We start from the raw sequence: 6,141 nt of genomic DNA on the forward strand, positions 1-6,141 counted from the left end.
GAATTTATTATATTTTCTCCTCATCATATGCTAATTGTTATTCAGAATAATAAAAACAATTGTATGTATTGTAGCAATTGCAAACTCTCGTTCAGACTGTGTGATGACATCAGTCAATACTTAACAAGTGAAACATTGGACACAAGAAATAATATATATATTTGTTACTCCTATTATCCATATGCTTTATCCTTGTATGTGACTATCAACTTGTACATCATAACATATTGGTTGGCTGAGCTTAGATTTTTGTTAGTAGAGATATTTTCATGATGTACATATGTGATTGTGCGACCTCAGAATATGGGTGAGGGCATAGAATTAAATTTTGTCTTGTACAATTCTGGGGCCAAGATGGTGTTGAAACTTTGTTGGAATGGCCCCGCAGCTTAAATGAAGCCCTTTGTCGCACAGGCAGCCAGTGGAACTCCCTCATGCATTTTGATGCCAAGCTATACTTACTCTTGTTGCACACCAACTTGGCAGACACATTCTGGATTACCTGCAGACGGACGAAGAGGTAGTCTGCCATGCCCGCATAGAGTGCATTCCAGTAATCCAATTTACTTATAAGCAGGGCTTGAAATATGGTTTTCCTGCTCTCCAGGGGGATCCAAAGGAAGAGTCGTTTTAGGAGTTTTAATGTTGCAAAGCTTTTCCCGCACAGTGCACGAATGTGGTCCTGCATAGTTAGTGCATTATCAATGAGAAAGCCTGTTTTGGTGCGGGTGCAGTTCCTAGTAATTGGGGCCACCAAGTTGTGTCCCAAATTAGGTGTGCACCTCCAAAGAGTTGGATCTCTTACTTATCCACGTTCAACTTCAAACAATGGTCTGACATCCGGGCCGCCATTTCTGAGAGACAGTTAATTTAATCCTGGTGTCCACGTGTCTTTCTTGAAGGGCTATCAGCAGTTGTGCGTCATCTGCATAAGAGCAAATACTGAATCCCCATTTTCTGCTGATTTTAGACAGAGAGGATACATAGGCATTAAAGTGGGTGGCACTCAAGGAGGCTCCATGTGGGATGCCATAGGGGATGGATTTAGGGTTTGAGGAGAGAGCCCATTTGTATTGTTTGTGTTCTATTGCTTAAGAAGGAGCAGAACCACTGAAGGGCTTAATAATGTATGCCCTTTTCATGCAGGGTTCCCAGTAACGGGCCATGCGAAACCGTGTCAAACACAGCTGACAAGTCCAATAGGATCAGGGCAGTGGCTTTGCCCTGGTCAGTTATGGATCTGATATTATCTAGGACTGCCAGGAGGGTGACTTCTGTGCTATTGGTGGCTCTGAAACCAGTTTGAGTTGGATCCAGGAGTGCATTGGTTTCAAGGTAGTTAGACAGTTTGTGTAGAATTGGAGCGGTGCCCTACAAGATGTATCTTTATCAATGACAAACACTATTCAGTTCCTTCGTATAAATCAATTCTTTATTTCAGATTTCCAGAAACAACACATGAACCCCAGACAACCCATTTCGTTCAACAGATTGAACTTTGTCAGGGCATGAGATATGATGGGAGCTATTAAAGGTCTGAGGTAAAAAGGTTATCCAGTTCTTTAGTAAACGATAGTACGTATCTGTGGTGCCACGTCTCAAACTGTGAATCAGAAATTCTGCGTGGGCCTCCTTAATAAGGGTCCAGTGTGTGCAACTAATGCCGGTGGTTGAGAAGGCTCCTTCCTCACTTCAGGATGCAAACCTTGAAGAGAGGACGGAGCTGTCTTGATCTCATGCCCTGACAAATTCAATCTGTTGAACGAAACGCTTTGGGTGGAGCTCATGTGTTTCTGGAAATCTGAAATAAAGAATTGATTTATACGAAGGAACTGACTAGTGTTTGTCATTGACAAAGATATGTCTGGTAGTGCACTGCTCCAATTCTACACAGTATCCCAATCTGCTTGGCAGCTTGCACCTTGCAACAGTGGGTGCAGGAGCTGTTTGTGCACACAACCACCAATTACCATTATCAACACTTACAAAGGGAATGAAGCAGAGAGGTGAGGCTAGTGAGATCCACCGTTGGTTCTTTGACATACATGTAGTTTGTTTACCAGCCTCTCAAACACCTTAGATAGGTATGGGAGCTGGGTAATTGGTCGTTAGCTTGCCGGGTTGTGAACATCCATGCCTGCTTTTTTTTAGTAGAAGGACTAGGGTGGCTTTTCTCCAGATTTCTGGGAATACAGCAGTGTCCAAGAATTTGTTGAATATACAAGTTACCTAAGGGCATAATGTTGGTATGGTCCAAGAAAAGATAAAGTGAGGGCATGGGTCGAGTGGGGACCCTGATTTTACATTGGCCACTGCTTTTGTGATCAGTTCCCCTGTAAAGGGGTCAAAATTGCTGAGGTGGGATTAAGCCTCAGGATGAGGGTCCAATGTTTTCCAATCTATATCAGCTGATGGGGGTTGATTTCTGAATGAAGAGGAAATCTCGGAGATTTAATCAACAAAACATTTCCTGATTTTCTCACATCAATCTGTTGAGGGGGCAGAACTTGGGACATGCTAGATGGTTTACATAGCTCTTTAACTATTTTGCAGAGCTCTTTGGGTGAGTTGCTGTTGTCATTTATTCGCCTCGCTTAGTAGGTCTTCTTAGCGTTTTTAATGGCATTATTGTAAGTTTTCATTTCAGCTTTATATAACAGTCTATTTGTGTCCTGCTTAGACAATCTCCACTTATGTTCTAGTGCTTTACACTTTCTTTTTAGTACCCTAAGTTCGGGTGAGTACCATTTCTCAGATGGTGTTCTCCTTTTAGGTTTGTTTCCTAATCTGGGTGCACATTGGTCCAGTGTGTTGGAGATTTCCACTTGGAGACTTTCCGCTCCCATCTGTACAAGGAGTGTCTTTAGGGCATTTGGGTCATTTAGGGAAAATTTACGCTGGAATGTGTCAGAAGTGACAAGCCTCCAGGCTCTTTTTACCGCTTTTGATGATGTAAGAGGGCTGGTTAGTTTTGCTGGTGGGCTGAGAGTGTAGGAAATTAGAGAGTGGTCTGTCCACAAAAGGGGCCTGACCTCTAGGATGTTGGTAGATTCTATATTAGAAAAAAAAGAAGGTCCAGAGTGTGCCCAGCATTGGGTGTGGGTCCTCTAACCCACTGTTTTAGCTGCAGAATCTGCATATAATTTTCTAAGCGTTTGGCCACAGGGTTGTTGAGATTTTCAAAACGGACGCTAAAGTCTCCTATTAATGCAAAGTGTTTGTGCTTTAGTTCCACGACCTCCACTTTTTTTGTCCAGTGTGTTTCATTATTGGCTGCATTTCAGTGCTCTTTTCTCTCCCTGCTTAGATTATTCCATTCTTTTTTGGGGGGTTGAGGGGTAGATAATTTCCTTGATTTTACTGCAATTGTTGTGGATAACTTTCATGAGTTGTTTTTCTGTAGTTTCTTTGTCCATCCATACACCCATTCTCAGAAAACCATTTCAATTGGAGTTACTTGTTTCACAACCTATTTAGCTCTACATGGCATCTTGAGGCCTCATTCACATGTTCTGTAAATTAGATAAGTAATTTTGCAGTTTAAATAAAAAAATAATCATCACATTACATTACATTTCATCATGGCACATGTATTGTATTACCTATGTCAAACAGAATGTTTTCATTAAGAAAAATGTATGATTTTAGAATAAGAGTTTACTGTATAAACATGTTATACTCTATGAAAATCAGATTATTTTTATGAACTGAGTAATGCCAATGTTATCATGTGTGATTGTATATTTTAAATAACTTTGTAGTTTATCATCCTAGATTTAGTGTGACATAGTCAATGCATCTTAAATTACAGCAAAAGTTGATTTACAACATATGTGGCTCACATGCATAGATTTGAATCCTAAACTCATCATTTTACCCTTTATAGTCTTAATCAATAATCAGCCAAAATAATGTCTTTGGTTACTAACAAGGTGAGGCACTTTGTGCAAAGTGATATTACCCTTTCTTTGCCACAGGGCTATAGAATTGTTCCAAGGAAGTAGTACAGTTTAACAGGGTGGTGACAGTTAAGATTGGGTTTATGCCCTTTGCAGTGCCACGGGATATGTATGTGTTTCTTGGCTATTTGAATCAGGTGATAACTAAGTACCAGCTCTACACGATGTTTACAATTAGTCATCAAATATAATTGTAAAGTATTTCTGTATTTTGAAGACACACATGGCAACAGAAAATGTGGCAATTTCATAAATACCTTCTAGGGTGCAGGTCAAGTTATGTAACTGAGAGAAATATTCTACTACCATAAGCCATAGGGCTCAAAGTATTTGGATATTCCACTGACCAGCTACCCAAGCCTAAACCATGGATACAGGCATCCTATGTTGGCAAAGTCAACCTGTCAAACAATGGGGCACATCCAAGATTGCAGAGAAGTAGAGTGTGATCTTTCTCTCTCTGCTGGGCCCTAGGTCAATATACATTCCCAGTTGCATCAGCTGCCTTAGCCCTTGCAAAGCAGTCTTCAGTAGTGGCTGCAAAAGCACAAGGCAAAATGGCACTGGTATACAAGTAAGGAGCGTATCTGGAGGCCAGCCTTCGACAGCAAGTTCAGGAAGTAGAGATACCCTGAGCCCCACAGGGGAATCGCTCCCTGACAGCAAGAAGCAAAACTCCCATCCAGTAGGAAAGCCACTCAAACAGAGCAGAACCGCCACATGATGATCGCTGAGCTGGCATAACAGGGAGGTGGGGTCTGATAGAGATGCGGAGCAATGGAAAATCGAGCAGTGAGGAGGCTGCGGTGAGACAAAGGGTAGATGGACTGTGGGTCTAAGGCTGAACATGGGGCCTTTGAACACAGATGATGTGGGGCCTGATGGGCCACATCACACTAACGTCTGCAAGTTGAGGGTTATAAAGCAGAACGAAATGGCCATAAGGCTCAGAAGAGCCTTAGCTATTTGGGTGGACACAAGGCCACTGGAGATCTGACAAAGAAGATGGCCCTGGCAGGAGAAGTCAGAAGTGAGCAGTTGCCCAAGGGGCATAACCAGGGGCTATCATGCATGCTAAATTTTGAAAACGGGACACTATGGGAACCATAAAAAGTCAACAACAGTAAATACAGGAAGAAATAGCAGACCAAAAGTTTTTTAATACAAAGATGGGTCAAGACTTTACAGAGAATGGCCATCTAAAGTGGGGGGAAAAGAGTATGCATGGGATCAGGAGAGTAACTAGTTAGGCCATGAGTAAACATGCTGACAGATGCGGGTTTGAATGGTTTCCCATGCTCGCATCCTATCTAGAAGACACATGTTGCAAACAGGCCCAGGTGTAAAACTCTGCTCCGCTCATGGAGTTTGCAGAATTCAGACGATCCGCATAGGAACGCGGAGTTCCTGAGTTCTGCCTTTCGGGAGCAAAGCGGATGCTTTTTTTCGCATTTGCACCCTAAAATTTCGTTTTGGCACTCGAGAGGCTTTTGGAATGGATTTTCTTCTCAAACTGGCCACTGGAGTTCTTTGTGTGAGAAGCCTTTTTCTAAACTTTTTTTTCAAACAGGAAGGGAGTGCCCAAGAGACTCCAACTTCCTGTTCTTGTCCAGCAGGCTCCTCACAATTGCTTTGTCCCTCTCCTGGTCACTTTTCATTGGGATTTGAAGCTGGATGGATCAGTCTCCTTGTCTGCTGCATATATACCACTGGATTTAAGGACTTTAAATTTGAGATTTCAGAAGTAAGTTGAAAACCTGGTGTAAAAGGGTGATGTTTGTTTGTTATGGGGCATGCACTAGGATTTATTACGGGTCTAGTTATTTTTGTGCATGTATTTGATCTTTTGTAAGGGAACATGTTGCACAGTTCAGTACATGTTTCTCAATAAGTTTGCAATATTGATTTAATTCATTATGTTGCCTAGTCTGACAATGAGCCTTCCAGCCAGTAGGCCAAGTGCTAGTCATGGGTGCATAAAACAACTGTTTCTGTGGTGTCTGTTGAATTGAAACATCCTTTAGGCCATGGATGGCATTGGAATTAAATTGCAAGCTGTGTTTTGGGGGGTATATCATGTTTTTATAGGTGGGGTAGTTATATTTGATGCCTTTGGAGGATGTATATTGTTGTAAAATTTCTTAGCAGAGTTAATTTTCATTTTTGGCATTGCTGAATTAAT

The sequence above is a fragment of the Lissotriton helveticus genome, chromosome 9 (assembly GCF_964261635.1).
Source record: "Lissotriton helveticus chromosome 9, aLisHel1.1, whole genome shotgun sequence".
Classification (NCBI taxonomy): Eukaryota; Metazoa; Chordata; class Amphibia; order Caudata; family Salamandridae; genus Lissotriton; species Lissotriton helveticus.